Consider the following 24,478-nt stretch of genomic DNA (forward strand, 5'->3'; position numbering starts at 1 on the left):
CCACCCCTTCAAAACCCTCAGATTGTTTTTCAGAGTCCATAGTCTCTCATGGTTCATCTCCCCCTCCAATTTCCCTCAACTCCCTTCTGCTTCCATCTCCCTATGTCCTCCATGTTATTTGTTATGCTCCACAAATAAGTGAAACCATATGATCATTGGCTCTCTCTGCTTGACTTATTTCACTCAGCATAATCTCTTCCAGTCCCGTCCATGTTGCTACAAAAGTTGGGTATTCATCCTTTCTGATGGAGGCATAATACTCCATAGTGTATATGGACCACATCTTCCTTATCCATTCGTCCGTTAAAGGGCATCTTGGTTCTTTCCACAATTTGGTGACGGTGGCCATTGCTGCTATAAACATTGGGGTACAGATGGCCCTTCTTTTCACGACATCTGTATCTTTGGGGTAAATAACCAGTAGTGCAATTGCAGGGTCGTTCGGAAGCTCTATTTTTAATTTCTTGAGGAATCTCCACACTGTTTTCCAAAGTGGCTGCACCAACTTGCATTCCCACCAACAGTGTAAGAGGGTTCCCTTTTCTCCACATCCTCTCCAACACATGTTGTTTCCTGTCTTGCTAATTTTGGCCATTCTAACTGGTGTAAGGTGGTATTTTAATGTGATTTTAATTTGAATCTCCCTGATGGCTAGTGATGATGAACATGTTTTCATGTGTCTGATAGCCATTTGTATGTCTTCATTGGAGAAGTGTCTGTCCATATCTTCTGCCCATTTTTTAATATGATTCTATGTTTTGTGTATGTTGAGTATGAGGAATTCTTTATAGATACTGGGTATCAACCTTTTGTCTGTACTGTCATTTGCAAATATATTCTCCCATTCCGTGGGCTGCCTCTTTGTTTTGTTGACTGTTTCCTTTGCTGTGCAGAAACTTTTGATCTTGATGAAGTCCCAAAAGTTCATCTTCGCTTTTGTTTCCTTTGCCTTTGGAGACCTATCTTGAAAGAAGTTGCTGTGGTGATACCGAAGAGGCCATGACTAGGTGGGATTCATCTCTGGGCTACAAGGATGGTTCAACATTCACAAACCAATCAATGTGATAGAACAAATCAATAAGAGAAGAGAGAAGAACCACATGGTCCTCTCAATTGATGTAGAAAAAGCATTTGACAAAATCCAGCATCCGTTCCTGATTAAAATGCTTCAAAGTATTGGGATAGAGGGAACATTCCTGAACTTCATAAAACCTATCTATGAAAGACCCACAGCAAATATCATCCTCAATGGGAAAGAGCCTGCAGCCTTCCCGTTGAGATCAGGAACACGACAAGGATGCCCACTCTCACCACTCTTGTTCAACATAGAATTAGAAGTCCTAGCAACAGCAATCAGACAACAAAGAGAAATAAAAGGTATCCAAATTGGCAATGAAGAAGTCAAACTCTCTCTCTTCGTAGATGACATGATTCTTTGTATGAAAAACTCAAAAGACTCCACCCCCAAACTACCAGAACTCATACCGCAATTCAGCAACGTGGCAGGATAAAAAGTCAATGTACAGAAATCAGTGGCTTTCTTATACACTAACAATGAAAATACAGAAAGGGAAATTAGAGAATCGATTCTATTCACTATAGCACCAAGAACCATAAGATGCCTGGGAATAAACCTAACCAAAGAGGTAAAGGAACTGTACTCGAGGAACTACAGAACACTCATGAAAGAAACTGAAGAAGACACAAAAAGATGAAAGACCATTCCATGCTCTTAGATTGGAAGAATAAACATTGTTAAAATGTCTTTACTGCCTAGAGCAATCTATACTTTTAATGCCATTCTGATCAAAATTCCACCGGTATTTTTCAAAGAGCTGGAGCAAATAATCCTAAAATTTGTATGGAATCAGAAGAGACTCCAGATTGCTAAGGAAATGTTGAAAAAGAAAAACAAAACTGGGGGCATCACATTACCTGATTTCAAGCTTTACTACAAAGCTGTGATCACCAAGACAGCATGGTACTGGCATAAAAACAGACACAGAGACAAGTGGAACAGAGTAGAGAGCCCAGATATGGACCCTCAACTCTATGGTCAAATAATCTTCGACAAAACAGGAAAAAATATACAGTGGAAAAAAAGACAGTCTCTTCAATAAATGGTGCTGGGAAAACTGGGCAGCTATATGTAGAAGAATGAAAGTGGACCATTCTCTTACACCGTACACAAAGATAAGCTCAAAATGGATAAAAGACCTCAACGTGAGACAGGAATCCATCAGAATCCTAGAGAAGAACATGGACAGTAACCTCTTCGATATCAGCCCCAGCAACTTCTTTCAAGATATACATGCTATTTTTATTGAGGAGAGAGTAAGAGTAGCCATGGATAAAAACTTTTAGAGAAAGGAGCACTTAGCTTGAAGGGGATATAGTATAATACTGTTATCACGAGCTTGGATTAGTAACGATAATAATAATAGTAACAATAATAATAGTAACAAAAAAACAACCTGGGTTCAGATCCTGGTTGGCCTCCCTAGTGTACATCTGTGATTACTGGCCTTCCTGTGTCAACTCACCATTCTTCTAGTAACAGCCTCCCAATCTTATCTAGGAGATCAGCTCACCTTTATTCTAAGTCCTGTGTTTAGAGAAAGGAACATACCTGACTCCTGCTTCAATGACCCAAGCATAATCCTCTCAGAATATTCTCCTGTGAACATTAAAGATGGCTATGTGACTAATTGGTTCAATCAGAGGCAGGCCTAGGACTTTTCAGAAATTGCTAGAAATGGAAGTTTTCACTTTTACTGGGGATACTGTCCCAGTCTGTCTGTAGCAGCCATCATTCCAGCACAGGAGGGACAGTCTGCCTGAGAATGGAGTCAACACATGAGGAACCAGTGACAGGTAACAGAGAGAAACAAAGTCCTAATGGACATCATTCGGGCTTCTTGAAGCAAGCCATTTCTAAACCCAGTAGTGACACCTGAGTTTTTGATTATAAAAATCCATAAATGACCTCCTTATTTTTTTCCTTGTAAATTTAACTTTGGTTTCTATCACTTGCGACCAAGAGTGTTAATACAGCAAATTACCATTGGTATGTCCTTAGATAAGTTATCTACTTCTCAAGATTTTTGTGAGGAGTTTTTATAAAATAATATATTTAAAAGATTCAGCTTAGGGCCCAGCATAGTGTCTTACTGGCTGACGAGGGAAGTATTTGCTGAAGAGTAACAAGCTGAACTGAAAGTTCAGAAACCCTTGCTCATACAGGTGCCAAACAGAAGTGCTACAGAGGAAGGGGGCAGAGAGCATGATAACTTTCCTGCAGCTCCTCTCTTTTCTCAGGCCTGGAGAAACTAGTTTGGAGTCTGAAGTGACAAGGCTAAGAACAGGGAGGAAAAATGAATTAGGTCACATCTATTCATGTCAATCACTTTCACATTCCTAAGTAGAGTATTTCAAATGAAAAACCTCAGACATGCCAAAGAAAACAAAACAGGTCACTTGGACCATCCTTGTTCTGGCACAATTAGACTAACCGGAACTACACTGTGCGAAGCTAATATATGACTTGAGAATAACACCAAAAGAAGTAATTTGGGACTTTCTGTTGTAGTTCTGTGGGCTATTTTTCATACCTCTCTATTGTAGAGAGAAATTAATAATGACACAAATTATTCTAATTATTTCCTTCTGGTACTTAATTTGATAACCAGCAATTTAAAATAATATGTTTATATTAAAATATAGTCATATTTAAAGATATTTTTGAAGTTCTATAGAATTTAAATCACATCTTTTCAGGTTTATTTTTCATAAATAAAGTCAATCCCAACACAGAATCAATGTAGTAAGACTAGGAAAAAAGAAAGAAAATTTACTTACATGCTTTTGAACTAAGATTTAGCATGTGTATTTGAAGGAAAATTTGAAATTGCTGAAATCTAGCTATTAATAGTAGTTGGTTTCATGCTACCTCAAAAAAAAAGTGAATACAGTCTCTTTTTTCTATATTTGTAATTCACCTAGGAAAATTCTAAACTTTATGTGGGCAATGCCAACAAAAATGTTTCTGAGACTTCAAACATCAGAATTAGTAAAATACACTATAATAATTCTTGTTATTTATTTTTTTATAAACTCAATTTCAGAAGTTTGGTAGGACATTGAAATGGAAACATCAGAAGGTACATCGTCAGGCTTGGACATATAACTTTAAAAAAAAAGGAAAGATGAATACAAGCAAAATGACTCAGGGATAGTAGGATTTACTTACCCCTGCTAAAATAACTTGAAATTTTGTGAGACTACAAGAACCAAACTGATGATATTTCAGTTTAGTTTAAGTGTTTTATAAAAAATGATTCTATTAAAAAACTCAATAGTTTTAAGGAAGATCTTGAATTAACCAAACTAGGATATTAAATAGTCACACCTTTAACACACATACATATACACTCACATGTGTGTTTTTTCCTAGTAGCCACAGATAGATAAAAACGAGAATCTTTTCATTTTTGTAAACCACTTAAATGATGTATAATTGACAGAAAGCTGCACATATTTAATGTATGCAGTTTGATAAATTTGGAGATAAGTATATACACACAACTGGGACTCTTTTAAATCATAGTTTTAGAATTTCCTCTTTAATCACATAATAGGATTTATTTAAGTCTAACTCTCAAATGGTTCAAGCCTCAAATTTAACCCCAACTGTGACTCATTTTTGACTCATTAAAGAAATATTTTTAAGCAGCACCCTCCAATAAAAATATAATACAAGATATATGTGTAATTTAAAAGTTTTCAGTAGCTAGATTTTTAAAAAGTCAAAATAAATAGGTAAAATTAATTTTAATATATTTTGCATAGCTCAGTATATTCAAAATATCATAATTTCAACATGTAATCAATATAACATTAATGAGATGTTTTACTTTTTTTAAGGTACTATCTTTGAAATCCAGTAAAAATACTGTATACTGAGTATGTCAACTCAGGCCAGCCACACCATGCTAGTGGTTTCTTATTCAACAGTACAGGTTTGTTTTTGTTGTTTTTAAGATTTATTTATTTATCTAAGAGAGAGAGAGTGAGAGTGCCCTCCTGAATGGGGGTAGGAGCAGAGTGGGACGGAGAAGAGGGAAAGAATTCCAAACGGACTCTACACTAAGCAAAGAGCCCCATCGGGACTCCCTCCCAAAACCCGAAATAATGACCTAGTTAAAACGAACGCTATTAATGCTCAAGTGAATGAGCCACCCAGGCACTCCTCAACAGCACAGTTCTAAAGTCACCAATGGCTCTTCCTCGAACAACTTCCTTCTTTGAAAATTAGTGTGCCATAGCAAATGCAATGTATCTACCCTCTCCCCGCATCCCTTCTCGACTATGCTCAACGTGAAAACCCATTAGGAGAAATCACAATCTCAAAAGTCTAAAACACAATCTGAGAACTATTTATGGGGAATAAATAGGTCCAACAAATGTGGATAACTGAGAGAAAGTAAAATGAATGAGGGTGCAGATGTATACTCAAAAGTGTACCCAGTCCAGCAAATTAAATGTCCTTGCATTTTCACTAAAACACTCAACAATAAAGTTGTTGGGGTAAATTCTACCAGACCAAGAAATGCAGGCTTTAACTGAGTTTTGTAATATAGAAATTTGAGTTTCTCATTATAATAGCAGTAATTTTAGATAATACTTGCTATGGAATAGTTCTAAGGAATAGTTCTAAACTTTTTTTAACACAGTATAGTCAAATACTATATATCCATTTGGACTACAAACAAATATGAGAAGGCTGACATAGCCTCTGCTCTCCTACCTCCTTTCCCATCTGCAAGCTGGAAAAGGTGGCCAAGGAGACTTTTATAGATGTTTTTCTATCTTGGATTGGAAATAATGATACTCTGTCAACATCCACAGTCCTCTGTCAAATTGCTTGTAATCCCATGTGGAAAACCACATAACCAGTTACTTGTAATCATAACAACCCCTCCACAAACTTACAATATTCCTTCTCTAAAATATTTTGTAGATACTCTTAGTCAACATATCCTTTACTACCTATTTAAATTTCCTTTTTTTCCAATGCTCTTTGACCTTACCTTATTTCAATTACATAACTAATCCCTCCTACCTCTCCAACTGCTCCTGGGAAGCACCAGTAGGAAGTTTAGTAGGTGAAGCAACTGTGGTAATGAAAACCACAGGCTGTGGCCTAAGCCATCCTTAGTTCAGAACCTGTCCCTGCATTCACAGTAAGTGACTTTGGGCAAGATACTTAATTTCTCTGATTTGCTTCTTACCTTTAAAATGGGGACAAGATCCAACACATTCAGAACATCCATCAATAAGCCATGATACAAATGCCAATTCTGGCTATTTTTAACCATAGTCCTTATCAATATTAACCCAATAATCTCATTTCTAAAATATCTCAAAGTCTTTTAAAGAAAATTATTAAAGGCTTACAAAATATCTCCATATTGGGGCACCTGGGTGGCTCAGTGGGTTAAAGCCTCTGCCTTCGGCTCAGGTCATGATCTTAGGGTCCTGGGACCGAGCCCCGCATCAGGCTCTCTGCTCAGCAGGGAGCCTGCTTCCTCCTCTCTCTCTCTTTCTGCCTGCCTCTCTGCCTACTTGTGATCTCTGTCTGTCGAATAAATAAATAAAATCTTTAAAAAAAATCTCCATATTGCTTAAGTGGGTAGAAGAAGAATCAATGAAACAAGATGGAATTGGGAGGGAGACAAACCATAAGTGACTCTTAATCTCACAAAACAAACTGAGGGTTGCTGGGGGGAGGGGGGTTGGGAGAAGGGGGTGGGTTTATGGACATTGGGGAGGGTATGGGCTTTGGTGAGTGCTGTGAAGTGTGTAAACCTGGTGATTCACAGACCTGTACCCCTGGGGATAAAAATATATGTTTATAAAAAATAAAAAATTAAAAAAAAATCTCCATATTATCTATCTATACCTTTATCTCTATATATAAATCTATGGATATAAAGATATCTACACATCTATATCTCTATGGAGATATAAAGCTAGTGACAAAAATATTTTTTCTCTCTAACTTCAAAATTGGTCAGTAAATTAGACAGCTATCTCATGCTGTTCTCTCCTATTACTTTCTAGTAAAACAGATTTCAGGAATTATTCTCTGAGATGCTAATAGTATTTTTTAGATTCTACTTCAAAAAGGTTTGGGAAGTAAATTTTATTTGCATAATTTTTGACATTTGTTAAACTTTTTAAAATATTCTATATTTTCCCCAGAAAAGAGAGATATTAAGAGCATTTGCTAAATTTACATGACCACAGAACCTTTTTTCTCCAAGTATTCTACAGGACTGCAATTCCACAGATCATACTTGGGTAAATGTTTCTAACACCTAATACTTTTTTTTAATCCAACTGAATCATAAAACTGACTCGCCATCTTACACTTCCACTTTTAATTTTCATTGTAAATCAGAGGAACAAGTCCTTCTTGCTTCAAATCTTCCTGAAACAATTTTGTGCCAGGTTCCAAAATTTTGCAAATCCATAGTCTTGTTACATTGTACTGTGTAAACAGAATTCCAAGTGAAGAAATAGTAATTAGAGACACAAAAGGAAGAGATCCAAGTTTTCAAAAAAAATTGTCAAGAGCTTTAAGTTTAAACAAAATTGAATATCCCAGGTTTAAATTAAAAGATTAAAAGTTGCTAATAAAAAAATTAAATGCAAAATTTTAAAAAGTCAGATGACAAAACCCATCATATATAACTGAATATCAACTTATAATAAAGACTTATATAAATATACCATTGTTTATTAAGTATTAAGACTTAATTATAATTATTCACTAAGTTGCTCAAAAATCACAATTTAAAAGGCACCAATAAACTAAATGTACACTAACGTATTGAACAGTTGTCAAATTACTTGCAAAAGCATATTTCTCAAATCAATTTTAAGATCCCACACATTTAGAAGGTATTCAATTGACTTTTTTCCTAGAAGATACTCAAATGGAATGCAAAGAGCCTAACACACATCTTAGTATGGTAGTCTCACTCTCCTAGTTTTGGGGTTTTGGGAGCTTGGGGGTTGTTTGTTTTGTGTGTCTGTGTGTTGTTTTGTTTTGTTTTTTTGTTTTTTTTTTTAAAGAAAGAGAGAGTGCAAGCTGGAGGGAGTGAGGGGAGACAGAGAGAGAATCTTAAGCAGACTCCATGCCCAGTGCAGAGAAGGATGCAAGGCTTAATCTCACAACCCTGAAATCATGATGTGAGCTGAAATCAAGAGTTGGATGCTTAACTGACTGAACCACCCAGGCACCTTTCTCTTAAGTCATATTTAGTCTTTTTATAAATATCAAGAATTTTCTGAGTCATAAGAGATCAGTCATTATTGGATAACTCCTGTTCATGCTTTTCTTCGGAAATATGATAAACACCTGGGTTTCCCAAGGACTTCTTTCAATCTTTTTAGAAAGAATTACAGTTCAGGAATTCTCATGATGCAAATTATAAATGAATTTAAAATCAGTAAGAGGAAGAGAAAGACATAAATGATTTGAAGGGAATCTACTCTCCTATAACCAGGTATTTAGAAGAAGAGACTTTATCTTTTGTTTTAGTAGAAGATAATCACCAGGAAGAGAACTGCAATTTTTCATAATTTAACTAAATTTGTGATATAAGCCTTTTCCTAGTCTGTACTGTCTGCTTCAACATGAATGGAATGCTAAGTAAACATGGGAAGAGAGGTAGATAGAAGAAAGAAGCTACAGAGATACAGGTTTCAAAAATGAATCTATTCTTCTATTGATTTTCACTAATTATATTAGAATAGAAATCTGAATGGGGTAAGGGAAACAAGACAGTAATCTATAGTTTTGAAACAACTTTCTCAGAAGACTTCAAATCATTTTTAATCTTTGAAATGTATAAACCCATTTTTCAGATGGCAGAATGAAAGCAAAACATGTATATTCACAGACCTGTACCCCTGGGGATAAAAATATATGTTTACAAAAAATAAAAAATTATATTAAAAAAAAAATTAAAAAAAATAAACTTGGAAAAAAAAATAATACCTTTTTGAAATGCCAAATCTTTAATCAATGATTTGTCCACCAAATGCTTGAAAAACCAAATCCAGGGCCCAATCAAATGAATTTATGGATCTATTATTTACTTATTTTAAATTACTGGCTCTTTAAAAAAGCTCTCTTATTTTCATATCTTATTTATGTGAATATATATATATATTTATATATTAGCCTATATTTAATATTATTAAAAAAGCATGTAAAATTCATTTGGAGCTGACCTTCTGACCTAAAAGATAACTCAAAGCTGGTCAAATACATAGGCGTAGGCCTTTTTAATACTTCGAAGAGTCAATAACACCAACATTTTAGTTGTCACTAAATGGAGACACAGTTCAGATTTTGTTGTTTCAAGTTAACAGTTTCAATCTAAGAATCTCTAAAGAGCTCCAAGGCTCAAAAGCTTCTGGCTACTGTTGGAGTTCAAATGACACACAGTCATGGAAGCTGAGAGATAACTGCCAAAGGTTACTTTGAGCAGCAGTAGGGAAATCAAATACAGGAGTCCCATGCTCTTATAAATGTTTTCATCTCAAAAACACAAAAAATTCTTTGCTATTTGTCAGTTCTCAAGTATATTTATTATTTCAATTTAATAAGTATTCACCTCATAAGACCCCAAGAACCCAAATGAAAAGAAATGATATTTATTAGTGAATAATGATGTGTTCCAGTCTCTGGGTCTAAAATAAAGTAACCTCATCAGAAGGTAAATATCAGCACTGCCCTTGGAAGTCAACAGGTAAGGATAAATAATAACAAATGGAAAGAAACAAGGAAAACAGCTTAGAGAGCTGGGAGATTGATTTTCTTATGTCAGTGATATGTTCCATTTGTTTCTAGCTCCTTCCTTGGCTAGCACAATTACATTAAATATAAGAATTTATCTTCAGTAAATTTGGGTACATTTGAATCATACATACATGGGGCCTAAAAGAAGAAAAAGAGATCATTTTATGATAGGTATAATTTCTGGGAAATGACATACTTCCATTTCTACAGATATTATATAGCTTAGATGTAGTAGTAGTTTGTCCGTGGCATATCTCTTTCAGAGAAGTTGCTTTTAGGCAGTAGGTTAGCCTCAACCCAAATACATCTTTAGAGAAATGTCAATTAGAAATTTCTAATAGACATCCTGAGGTCTTGCTCAAGATGTTTCTAAATGTCATTGTCATGTAGCTGAGAAAAAGATGATGTACATTTAAAGATATATGATTATCTAATGGAGGTCAAGGTCAAGAAATAAAGTTGAGAATCAGGAACCAGAGATTAGTCCTCCATCTGGTATCTTCTTTCTTCCCCCTTTCATATAGCCTATGTCTGCTTCTATTACTTGATTTGCTTCATGAAATGGCTCTTTCTGTATACAGGCCTCCTTCCCCATACCCTGCAAAATAAAACCTGCCCCCAAAGTCAACAGTAATTCCAGAGGTCATTTCCTAAATCTAGACCAGTAACTACAGTAGAAATTAAATCCACTTATCTGACATCATTCAGTTACATGAGCTGAAAAAGTCAGAGAACTATACACACACACACACACACATATATATATAGAACTTATAACTATTATAACTTATGAGTTATATTCACACATAATACATACATAATACATAAATATGAATCTGCGTTATAAGTATATGAAATATATACTCAATCATTATAACTTCTTAAAATGAGTATATGTAAATCAAGCACACACCATCTTGAAGCTAGAGCGAAGGGGTGAGGTGAGGGAAGGTAGGTGACATCTACCTACGTGCTGGTCCACCTGCATGGAATGCTAATGTAGATAAAGGTCCAAAAGTGACATCTCATTTCCTAACTGGACAAAAACAATGTCTGATGTTAGGCTTGTTGCCATTGCTTCCCTGGGTAGTTTACTGGCAGTCTTTGAAGAGTGGGTAGGGTGCCTCCATTACTATACAAATCTCTGACATGGGAGCTCCTATCTCATCTCTTCTTCCTTTCTGAGTCCCCCACCTGAGGCAGCCCAACCCAGACTCTTATTGCTGGGGCCATTTCTTCCGATATATGAATATATTTATTGCAGTTTTGGCAAAGTAGCTCAAGTCCAACCATCATCTACACTACTACCTACCACAGGAAGGTCATTATCCTTGATCAACAGCATGTGGTTAGGGGGGATTAGGGATTGGGTGAAGCAGGTGAAGGGGATGAAAAGGTACAAGCTTTTTACCTCTGCTTTTAGACCATTTAGAGTAAGTCTGAGAAACTCTGTGAGTCATTCCCAAGTATATCTTGTTCTACCAGATGAAAATCACTTAACATTTTGAAGTTACCTCATTCTCATTTGAAACATTTGTGGAAAATAATTTCACACACAGGAAAAGAAAGTAAACAGAAATAAATCATATAAATTTAATCTGCCACAGATGCAATGAAAACAGAAAAACTATGGGGGAGGGACAGAAGAAACTTACAAATATTTCAATCAAATTAACATCAAGCATAAGTTAGATGAGACTGGGAAGATAATTACCTGCCTAGAAAAGCAATTAAATTGAAGTTTTCTCCATTTTTTTCCCTTAACAGCAAATGCTGTTGTTAGAAAGAAATAGTGGAAGCATTAATTATAGAAATATAATATTTTAGGATTTACTTTTTCTGGAAATATTTATAAATATGAAAATATGAATGCCTGGTGTGAAGGTAGAGCTGTGTATAACCAAATATTGTGGAAGCTGCCCAACCTCACACAGCCATTCTATCTCACTAGATCTTGAGTAGATATTATATTACCTGCCCATAATAAAATGGTTCTTTTGAAACAAGTGTTACCTTCCAACAATTCTTTCTGCTTTATTGGAAAAGCAAAATCTGTGAATCCTTTCTTGATAATTTTAGACTGTTCATCTCAACTGATTATTCATTTTACTTGAGTCCTTCTTCAAGAGTGTGTCAAGGACTTTTATTTTTGTTATAGAAACCATTAATTTGCATTTGAAAGATGGGAAGTTGGGAATAAAGTCTTCAACTAATTATATTCAGTGGCTATATCTCTATGCAGAAGCCTGTGCATAGCCACAAAGGATCTAAGAGGAGTAATGCATCTGTTTTATTCCTCTTTGTGTTTTCATCAAAATTGTAGAGAATGTTATTAGTCTCCTCCATATTTCATTTCTCATTTCTCATTTCCTATCTTCATTTTTACATGTGAAACATGCTTTGGACTTACAATAGTCAATATTTCTAATTCTCTCTTCTATAATTAATTGCTCTTTTCTTCTTGTACTTACTTTGTTGTTTTACTTTTCTTATTGTGAGAAAAAATATAGGATAAAAGATGGATCTAATGAAGAGGATAAGTAAGTATATTTTATAATTTATATTTTGGCAGAAAGTGAAAAAGATATATATATTCACTGAATATCTCTACTGAAATAACAGGCTTTATTTGAAATCACAATTAGTTTATATCTATCTTTGAAAAAACTGTATTTCATATACAGTATTGTTAAAAAATAAAGCACACACAGGTACTCTGTGTAATACCAAAACAAAACTTCAAAGGCAAGTCATCTATAAATTTAAAATTTAGAAAACTGAAACACAGTATGAAGGAAAATAATGCAACAATGAATAGAAACCATACAACCTCCAATAAAAGAGTGCTGAGTAATGAAAACAATATAAAATAAAAGTGATTTCAACAAAACAGGTTCAAGTTTCAAAGGAGACAAGACAAACATGACAATAAAACAAAATAAATTAGTAAAAAGTAAGATTTGGTGAAAAAGTTTAGATAAGGGATGCCTGGGTGGCTCAGTCTGTTAAGCCACTGCCTTGGGCTCAGGTCATGATCCCAGGGTACTGGGGTTGAGCCCTGCATCTGGCTCCTTGCTCAGTGGAGAGCCTGCTTCTCTCTCTGTTTCTGCCTGCCACTCTGCCTGCTTGTGCTCTATCTCTCTGACAAATAAGTAAATAAAATCTTTAAAAAAAGAAAAGCTCTGATAAAAGGAAACTTTAAAAATCATAAATATTCATTCAAATTAAATCAAACCATAGTGAACTCAACCCAGATATCTATTTTATATATTAATATGTATACAGAAACATTCTGGATCATAGCAGAATTCAATTTTTGGTACTCTTAAAGAGCAAAGAATTGGTGTAATGTGATCTTTTAGTTAAATTACAAAGATCGAAACACAACAAACTTCAAGTAAATTCATGAATGTAAAAATAGGTAGCATTTTAGGGTTGATTTCATATAATAAATAATCCATCAGCATACATTTCCATTACAAATATACCAAAAGAGAGTCTGGACCCAATACCCAACAATACACTTTGGCCATGATATCTGTTCTCAGAATATGCTAGTAGCATTCAACCAGTATTTTCAGGTCAGAAGTGCCTCTAACTCCACATTTAATTACCATAAAATAAATCTAAATTGATTTCAAACCTTTATGCTTTACAGTCTACTCTTCATTAAATGAAATTGCATTAAATAAAATTAAAAAATAAAAAACATTTTTCCTCTCAGTCTTCTGGCTCCATAAAGAGTCCCACTGAAATCCATGAGAAAAACAGCAACTACAACAGAAGACATGTTCAAACACTGATTTATTTCTTATCTTTGGGATGAGATTGGCAAAGCCAAGAGCAAATGAATGAGAGAACTACTGCACTAATAGATACTTCAACTGTTTCCCCTGTAAATGGCAATGAGACTAATAATAGCCTACAATAACAATAATGAATCCTATTAGCTTTTCATGATGATGACGATGATGATGATGATTACCCTAGGTTGAATGTAAGATTACAAGAATACTGTGCAAGATGTTCTATGAAATTATAAATGAAATATGTTCTCTTCTATATGTACATTTCCTCCAGACAGTGTGTAAGGTAGCAGCTATTTCTTTGGTACATAAAAACAGAGAGATCATTACAATCATGCAAATTAAATTCTGATTATTGTTTCTGTGAAATATATACTCGAAGCAGCATATACACTTTCTCTTCCCATATCTACAATATTACTTCTTATCTGTAAGTTAGAAAGAAATCCTCTCGCCTCTGTCACAGAGAGAAATTAGCTCATCTCTGACAATGGACTAAGCCATCTTTAAATTACAGCTTTTCTAGGGTAAAATTCAGTACGTTTAATTCTTATCCTAAAATTTGGGTTTATATATAAAAAGCCCTCAGTGTTAAACCCCCTAATGTATAATAATTTTGCTCACCTCATGCTATTACATTTGTTTAAAAATGGCAGTCCTCTATTTTCAATAAAACTGATGTCAACCATGTGATCCCTCAATGTAATAACTTGATAAAACAGCAGGTGGTTTTACAGTATTAACATTACAAGTCATTTGATAAAGGTTCGTATTTCAATAACATAAGTTATTTTCTTCCAAAAGAACATGTACTGTGCATGATTAAGCAGTTTTTAATATTATGAAACTCTGGAGAACATTATATATAGCCTTCCATCCTGACTGAACTCCAAAACAGAGAATGAATAATGAAAAACGGAAGCTAATGTTAACAGTTTGGATAACTAATAAGAAATGTGTCACCTAAACTTAAGCCAATATTTGTCCCATAATTTGAAATCTCTTCCTATTAAATGAAATCATTTAATATAATTAATTGTGGCTCTCCTTATGGTCACATACAAATCTCCCCTCTCTATCTACCCTCAACCATTATATGCATCCTTCAAACGGCACATAATGAGGCTTTTCTTCCTTTCTCACACATCAAAGGTGTGAGAGGGCCATCCAGTCTAAAATGAAATGTTGGAACTTGTCTGGGGTAAATAATGATTCCGTCATCGAAAAAATATCTCTAGGTGCCATGTCTATTCCAGGCACTTTGTCCTGAGAACTTATCTGTTCTAGATAGAGCTCAACCCTAAAAGGGCTTACAGACTTGTGTGTGTGTGTGAGAGAGAGAGAGAGACACTTAGAGCTGCCCAGAACTCAGTTTGTCATCTCTATGGGGGGTGTCTTTTAGATGGTGACTTGAAAAATGAAAATGAAAAAAGGAGTGGTGCAAAAGGAGACAGACCAGAAACTAGTAAAAAATAAATTCAAATCCTGTCTTTGTCTTGAGCCGTATGGTTTTGGACATATCATTTAACCTGCCTGGACCTCAGCTTCCTCATTAAATAAATCAGTGAGTGAGGAATATAACCCCTCATCTTTGAAATTAACATACTTCCTTTTAATCACTTTTATGCCATCTTGTCTATGATTCTAATTTAAGCCTTTTCAATTAAAGCTGATTAATAGATTTCAAACTACTCTACATTTTCCATTCTTTCTGCTGCTCACCATTTTGTCTGAGTTCCTTGTATTTGCTTCCCAAAGCACTGTTTTCACTATGTCTGTATCAGTGGTCCTTAACATTCATGATTTCAGGATGGGTGAGCACTTGCCACATGTAAGGGGTTGGGGTTTAGGGGGTAGCCGGTATTTGGCTGAAGCCGATCAATGATTAGCAGACAGAATGTTGCCCATTTTTAAAAAGAACCTAGAAATCTAGATTTTTATATGAAATTTACCAACTTTAAAGTCTTATCAAATGATTTTTAAAAACTGAACACCCTATATGGGTCAAATAACATCGTTGAGACAACTATAGCCTCATGGAATAGAAGAGTGCTTGAAGTCTCTACTGGAAGGCTTCTAGTACATGTCAGTACATTCTCAAGAACCCAATGTTTTCACTGTGCATTCTGAGAGGCATCAGCATAAATACAGCAAAAGACTGCAACTACCCAACGATCTCACAGACTGGCAGTTAGTTCAACCTACTCATTTTACATGTATGTAAACTGAAATCTAAATAACTGTAACGCCTTTTCCTAAGATCAGATGGCAAATTGGTAAAAAAAAATTGAAACAAGAATCCAAGGCTCACACTTCCGAGTAAAATTCCTAAACCTTCTAGCTTTCCCCTCATTTTTTCAGTGTGTCTGATAGAAAAATTCCATGCTTTCAAATTGCAAACATAATTTTCTCATTTGCAGAGCTACCTTTCCTAGGATCACTCTGACATTATTCATCTTGTTCATTTACATAAAAGTTACCATGTAATATCAAGTTATATATAAATTATAATATAAATGTCATTCATAATATATGTGCATTTCATATATATTACAAGAAGTTTATTTATTTTATATACATGCATGCACACACATACACACAATGAGGCTTTTAACAATGGGAGTTCTCCTCATTAAACCTTCAATTCTTCATCTACATTGGACAATACCTCCTTCACATTCCCCATTCTTATGAACAATATCCCATCCCTTCCTAAGTTCTCTGTCTGAAATATGTGGTTACTCCCATTTAGACACTGTTCTGACAGCTCTATAAAACTACTTAGATTAGTCAAACTGACCCATTCTTTCAGATGTCTTGTCATTTTTTTTAAAGATTTTATTTATTTATTTGACAGAGATCACAAGTAGGCAGAGAGGCAGGCAGAGAGAGAGAGGAGGAAGCAGGCTCCCCACTGAACAGAGAGCCTGATGCGGGGCTCAATCCCAGAACCCTGGGATCATGACCTGAGCCGAAGGCAGAGGCTTTAACCCACTGAGCCACCCAGGCGCCCCTGTCTTGTCATTTTTAACCAGCCGTTTGAATCTGACTTCTCAAATACAGACCACTATGAAAAACATAACTAGTTGATTGTTGTCAAAAAAAAAAAAAAAAAAAGGAAGGGAAAAAAAAGACATGGCACTGAGATAATCTTTATTTTTTTCTCGTAACAACACTACATTCAGTATTTTTTAAGCCACCATTACCCAATCACTACAGGAGAAAAGTATAGCATTGCTTAACAAGAACAAAAATTAATGAATAGAAGAAATGAAAATTAATAACTCTGGGAACATTCAATTTATTTGAATCATTTGTAATCTCATTAAATCTTATGAATGTTCTCAGACCTAGGGGACCCAAAAACTATATTCCATTTCTTCTCCTCTTTCTCCTTGTAGAAAGTGCCAAATCAGAGGATGAAAACTAGGAATCTACAGGCCAAGTCTGGTCTATACACATTGTATATCATATATATGTATATATTTATCAATATTATTATAATATTGAGGTAGTTGTTGAAATTATTAAGTTGTCCACTTTCAAAAATCAGGATATTTTAAATATGCACTGGATTTTGACTTCTAAATAATCAGAAAATCGGGAAACTAATCAAACCTAAGTTACCTGTCTCCCTTTTCCAACCAATTCATTCTAGGTGGTAAAGTTACGTGATAATTCTCCAAGAATCTCTTGCACCTCCGCATATCACATGAGCAAGGCCTTCATTGCCCTTTCGTCTGGACAATCACATCAAAAATATTTATAGAGTGAATAACTTGTGAAGACAGAATATCTTCATCCAGAGCAACGAGGAGGCTCAATGCCTATTATAAAAGATAAGGGTTCCCTCAGCTCAGAGTTTCTGTCTTGTAAAACAACCCACTGTGTGCTGTGTATATAGACATCAATTTGGGACTATTTATGTTGCTCTTGTCTTCAGCAAACATCCATGGAACTGCTGCAGCTAACTTGTTATCTTAGAAATGAGATAAAAACTCAGACTCCACAGCTCTTGACAAATACCCTAGTCACAATCTTTTTATCAATTATCTAAACTTAGCTAACTCTCATCTAAACTATGCAATATGATTTCAAATGTGTTCATTACTCTTATGTTCATATAAGGGAAAAAATTATAAACCTCCTATATAGGTGTTCAGAATATTCTGGGTGAAATGTTCATGATCAGAATACTGATACTGTAAAGGTGGTATGCTATGGTAATAATGAACACAGGCTTTCTGCACTAACAGGTCAGATTTGAAATCATGGTTTCACCACCTATAGCTGTCTGAATTTTGGACTGCTGCTTCCATTTCCTAAGTCTTAGCCTCCTCATGTATGAAAACAGGCAATAATTCCTTATACTACAGCCATAAGTATTAAATTTAATATCTGTAAAACATAGTAGAAAAAAATTTTCTTGAGAAATTCATGTAATAGGATAACTTGTTGACAAGTTGTTTCTTGCTACTAAAGATGTAGTAGGAAGGAACAAAATAGAATGTCTAATTTCCTTTCTCAATCTCTCTCGCTCTCTCTTCCCTCCAATATTCAGGACACTATTCAGGCCTATATCTCCAAGTTCTAGGTTTTTCCTTATCTCTAGAGGGTATTTTTTAAAGTTGTTTTTAAAATCCAAGAAGTCAAACCCTAGCAGGACTTTAAGTCCACTGGCAATGGAATGTTCTTTTGGGGAATCAAAGTTGACAGAATTAGAGGCATGGATTGTAGAACCTGACGCTGTGAACAGAGGAAAAGCTGAACTAGTTCAAAGCTATTTTCTTAAGGTACCAGATGTAGCAAATATTTAAGTTTGCTGCAGAAATAAAGCCTAGACTATGTAGTCTTGGCATCTTTTTGAAGGACCTTTAGCAGAGTTGCCCTATAGGAAGTGGTCCCTCAATGGCAAAGTCTACCCTTAAATGACCATATTGGCCCAGGGAAAAGAAAAATGCCAAAGCAGCAAGTGCAGATTTAAAAACAAAATTTTTAGGGGGTGCCTAGGTGGTTCAGTCAGTTAAGCATCTGCCTTCAACTTCGGTCATGATCCTGGGGTCCTGGGATGGAGCCCTGAGTTGGGCACCCTGCTTGGTAGGGATCCTGCTTCTCCTTCTCCTCTACTAACACACACACACACACACACACACACACACACACTCTCTCTCTCTCTCTCTAATAAAAAAATAAAATCTAAAATAAATACCCTTAAAAATAACAAAAACAAATAAAAACAAAACCCTTCCCATTTTCATGCACTACATAGGAAGAAAAAAGATTGCCAGTGGAAAAAGGCAGATATTGGACTTCTGGCCAATTTTGGAAGTGGGGCCATCAACTTAGAAAAAGAACTTGTTTATTTTATGAAGATCATCATAGAGAAATTTTAGCAAAGTACATGGAAAATAGCATGTACTAAATAAACTAGAGCTTTTATTAGTATAAAAATACTAATCAGTATATCCTACTATATTCTTGTTCAAATATCTAAATTCTGTGACAAATATCTATTCTTTTCTTAGACACATGGACATTTTAAATGTTCTAGGAGATCATCAAGACCAACCTCTTATTCAAAGTAACAACTATTTGTATAGCTTCTCTGATAGATGGTTACATAACCTCTGCTGGAATACGTTCACTGACAGGAACTTCACAGTTTTCACTAAATATTCTTCACTTCACATCCACCTGCTTTAAAAAATAGGGAATATTTTCATAAGGGAAGAACATCAATGTCCCAGATAAAGATCATTTTTCATAACTATACTTTGCCCTAAAATATACTGAATAGCTGTGTCTACAAAAGAAGAAATATCTAGGAACAATGAATTTTAGTTCACTCATTAAATGATTCACATATTGAATTAAAAGTGTAGGTAAACAACTTCTTATTTTTTAAAAATAAGATTTATTGGGGCACCTGGGTGGCTCAGTGGGTTAAAGCCTCTGCCTTTGGCTCAGGTCATGATCCCAGGGTCCTGGGATTGAGCCCCACATCTGGCTCTCTGCTCAGCAGGGAGCCTGCTTCCTCCTCTCTTTCTCTGCCTATCTGAGATCTCTCTCTGTCAAATAAATAAATAAGATCTTTAAAAAAAATAAGATTTATTTACTTATTCATTTGAGAGAGAGAGACAGAAGCCAGACGCGGGGCTCAGTATCATGACCCATGAGATGATGATCTGAGCCGAAACCAAGAGTTGAACACTTAATGAACTGAGCCACCCAGGTGCCCCTAAACTTGTTCTTATTTCTAATGTTCCATATCCACACATGAGTTTTTATATGCACAGAACTTGGGTTCTCTCTAAATGTAACACTGACCATAAAATATTTTTTTAAATCTCAAGCATTATACAACAGAATAAAACATCAGGGTATCTGATCACCCATGATATAAAGTGATACAAATCTCAGTAATAATTGAGGAAAAGTCTAACGAGGAACAAAACCATCTAGATTAAAATTTATAAATTAGCTCCCCCAAAGTGTTCTGTGACTCGAATCTAATTCAAACTGAATTTGGCCCAAGACTTCAGGATAACACATGGGAATGCTGGATATGAAGTAGTATGGAGCACAAAAGTATACCTCCTATGGATCTTGGTGACAGATCCTATCTATCCAATGCCAAATGGTAAAAGAAGTCATGTTTAAAACTGAAAAGAAGCAGAAATCATTCACATTTCATTAACTTAATTCATACATGCTCTGCTGAAACCTTGTGAAGTCATTCTTTGGGGGAAAGGCTTGAATTATAGGTGGGGTATTTTCTGTACAATGAACATGAGTTATTAAAAGCAGTAACTAATCTTATCAGCCACCTATTGTTACCTAAATTGTGAAATCCATTCTATTTTCCCACAGAAAATTTAAGCAATTCAATCAAATGAAGTTATTTCAATTCACTGCATTTATTGAGTATCTATTTTTATTCTTTCAGAGGCATTATGGGTCATGCACAAATGAGTAAGATTTGGCTCCTCCTTTTCCTCACCTTTAAAGAGTTTTAATCTCATTAGGTAGAGTTTAGAGGGGACTTTTGATATGGACACAAAATGCTTACATTAGAAGGCATAATATGGAAAGTACAATTACCTAAACTATGGGTTTCTCAAAAAAAAAAAAAAAAAAAGCTTTGGTCTCATGCCCCAATGTATTCTCTTCTCCAGGCAAGGGTCCCATGTGTCTGTTAAATGAAGCATTTTTAATTTAAAACTGGAAGGAAAAAAAAAAAAAAGATTGACCAAAACTGAGTGCAAAAAAAAAAAAAAAAAAAAAAAAACATTTCCATTATAGAGGAAATGTCTATAAGAGGGACTGAGGAAAAAAAAATTCACAGTGAGTATTTGGGTTGGGTTTTGGAAGAATAAGGAAGATTTGACAAGTTGTTATTGAGGGAGTGGGTACTTAAGAAGCAGAATTCAGGGGTGCCTGAGTGGCTCAGTCTATTAAGTGTCTGCCTTTGGCTCAGGTCATGGTCACAGGGTCATAGGTCCTGTACTGGGTGGGCTCCTTATTCAGCAGGAGGCTTGCCTCTTCCCTCTGCCTGCAGCTCCCCTGCTTGTGCACTCTGTCTCTGTCAAATAAATAAATAAAATCTTAAAAAGAAAAGAAAAGAAATAATTCAGCATGAGCAAATTCCTATAATGTGGGGAAGAATAAAACTAAGTGCAGTGAAGAGCAGGGAGCATCTCTGACTGCAAAAGTTTAGGATCAGCTGGAAAGGTACCTCTGGGAGGTATTGTTTGGGGACTTCACCTGACAGAGGCCCAGGTAGTAAGCATATGTATGCCTCACTTTTGTTATTATTGTCTGACCAGCATCTATTCACCTTATTTTAACGTAAGTGTTCTATTCTACTATGCCTAGGAATACCATCTCTTCCCTGTACGTGTTTAAAATTTTTGAGGTATAAATTCAGTATAGCAATATGTTGTAAGGTAGTAAATTGTTATAATGTATAAATGTGTAATTACCAATGAGGTCAATACATTGACAATCTCAGAAAACCTTCCTGTAAGACGTAACTATTACAACAAAAAACACTATGCCTGTCTTTATTACTATATACTCTTCTTGTCCATTTTGAGTATCATGTAAGTATAAACTTTCTTCAGCTCAACCTGTCTATGAGCTTCATCCATGCTGGCGCATGTAGCAGTACTTCAATCTTTTTCTTTTTGTATAATATTCCATCACATAAATAATCAGAACTTACGTATCCAGTCCACAATTGGTAACCCTTTTGGTGGTTTTCAAAATGGACAAATCGAGTTAAATATGGATTTAATTAGGATTAAAATCTTCATACACAGAGTGAAGTGCCTAATTCCCACTCTACACCTATTTTCCTGACATAATTATTAACAGTGCCCCCTTCTATTTTAAAATGTGACATGGTTTATAGGATAGATTACATGGTAAACCTATGTAAAAATCAGATGGCACAATTTACAAATATATTATTTTCTGAAATGAAAACCCAAGTATATTCACCACTTATTATCACAGCAGTTGACTGGATTTATAAAATAAAATTTAATTAGAAGAACTTCCAAGAATTCCATATACTGTACAGTCATCTTATATAATCTATTATAACCATGAAAAATGGCTAGTGTCTTATTTGAGAATAACTTTAGAATTTCACTACATACATGATTGAAATTAACTTTTTAAGACTATACAAAAACAACAGTATATAAAGAGAAATCACATCAAAAGCAACAGAACAATTTCTTAATACAAACCCTTTTTAAGAACTTCTGTGGGTGAATCACATTTCTGAAACTTCTTTTTTTTTTTTTTTTTTTTTTAAATTAGGCTCTGTGCCCAACACAGAGCCCAACTCAGGACTTGAACTCACAACCCTGAGATCAAGACCTGAGCTGAGATCAAGAGTCAGGTGCTTCACTGACTGAGAAACCCAGGCACCCTAGGAGAATCACATTTCTAATTTTTTCTCCCTGTGGCCTATTCATTTTACATATATACACTCCAATCCCAAGAGAATAGAACCCACATCACAGCATTTCACTGAAATCATCAGCAACATCTACATGTTTACTTTTTTTCTTCATAAAGTTCTATTTACTTTGGAACATCTCACAACTAGACTTGATCTGGCTATTTTCCTTTTATTCAGTGCATTTATTATTGATGCTGTTTTAAATTATTGATTGTGCTATTTATTTGGTATTCCCAAGACTTTTAAATAAAAGGATATTTCCCCTAAGTAACTCACATTTAACTCCATCTCCATCTCCCCTCTAAGCACTATTTTAATCAATTATTTCTACATACATTATGTATTTCATTCATCACCAATGAACTGTGTTCCAAAATACCTGTTTTTAATTTTTTCTTGAATATATTATATACCTGGATCCCAAATTTTAAGTGTCAGTGATTTTTACTGTTATACAGTAGTGTCACAAATATAATTTGTTACCATTAAAATCATATTACTAAGGATTACTTTTCAATCAGTTTTTAAAATTTAGCCTATACACACTAGAAGGCATGAAAAATTGGCAAATGGTAAAAGTTTGATGGTCTTACTTAACAAGGTGTTAGTGTACATTCAGAGCAAAGGATTTTAAATGGATTTAGTGCTTCAAAGAGGTGTTCAAAAGAGGCCACAGACAAAAGCAGGAAGACTAGTCAGACATAAAACTATGAATGGTATCTTCTTGTCTTCTAATGAAAGAGAAAAAAATTTGTAAATGTCTGTTAAGCCAACAATAGGTGCTATCCAAATTTAAGTCACTTCTTGAATTTGAAGTAGTCCAGTAGGAAAATTGGTGGCAAGTTTTGCAAAAGTAACAACAAAGAAAACTTCTGATATGTTTGTTAAGGAGATTTGCTCCTGAAAAGACGTATGTTCTAAAGGAGAAATCTACCTTTAGAATAGTGTCACATAATATTTATAGATAAAAACAAACGCTATCTCATAGTATCTGTATACACATTTATTACTGAATTATTTGAAAATCATTTTTCTTTATTGTCTGCTGTTATTTCTGTTCTTTTCTATCTTGCAACAAAAGTAACTTTAATGGCAAATCCAACTTCAAAGAACACAAACTTACAGTTTGGTCACTGCCAGACTCAGGGCATCTAGAGATAAAATTATTCTTTCCTTGTGGGCTTTTACAAAATAAACACTGTGCCTATGTTCTGCATGTTGAATTTCATTCATGTCATTTCATCCAACACTCTTTTAAGTTAATCCAATTGATCAAGCTTCCAAAAATGGATCTGGAAAATGAACTGTGGCCTGCATTTTAAGGTATTCTGTCCAGGAAATTTTCAAACAACCATGGTCAAAATGCTAAGGCTTTGTAGGACACATCTTGAGTCTTCACTAAAGATATGCTTAACCTCAATCAATAATATTTCCAGACCTGTTAATGGTTATTAAAAAATACTGTAGAACTCCAAAGTGTTTTCTCATAGGAAATATTCTGACATAAGGTAGCTAAATCAAACTCTATCTCTCTTGAAAACATAAACATCACCTAGATAGTTTCGAACCATGAATGCTTGTCTTTGGCCATTCAAACATGTCTTTGGGCATTTCACAGCCCTCTTCTCAGGCTCTCTTTGGAAAAGTTTCCAGTCACTCCTGATGTTCACTGATTGATTTCATTAGTCAGAATCCTTTCCTGACCAAACTGTGACCAAATTAGATTTTTTTCACAGGAAGAATGGCTTTTCTTCCTAGGAAAACTTCCTCCAAAATGTACACAACGTTTGCTGAAAAGCACATATCTAACAATAAACAACACTA

At 34.9% G+C, this 24,478-nt stretch overlaps 1 long non-coding RNA gene across 2 annotated transcripts in view; it reads right to left on the minus strand.

Annotated features, from left to right (window-relative positions):
• LOC309860886 overlaps window positions 1–24,478 on the minus strand; it is a 443,591-nt gene that overhangs the window by 155,575 nt on the left and 263,538 nt on the right. For both annotated transcript variants that reach the window (XR_014309687.1, XR_014309688.1), the window contains exon 2: window positions 7,424–7,552. This is a non-coding gene — a long non-coding RNA (uncharacterized lncRNA). The remainder of the gene's footprint in view (window positions 1–7,423; window positions 7,553–24,478) is intronic.

Source organism: Mustela nivalis (assembly GCF_964662115.1).
Source record: "Mustela nivalis genome assembly, chromosome: 3".
Taxonomy (NCBI): domain Eukaryota; kingdom Metazoa; phylum Chordata; class Mammalia; order Carnivora; family Mustelidae; genus Mustela; species Mustela nivalis.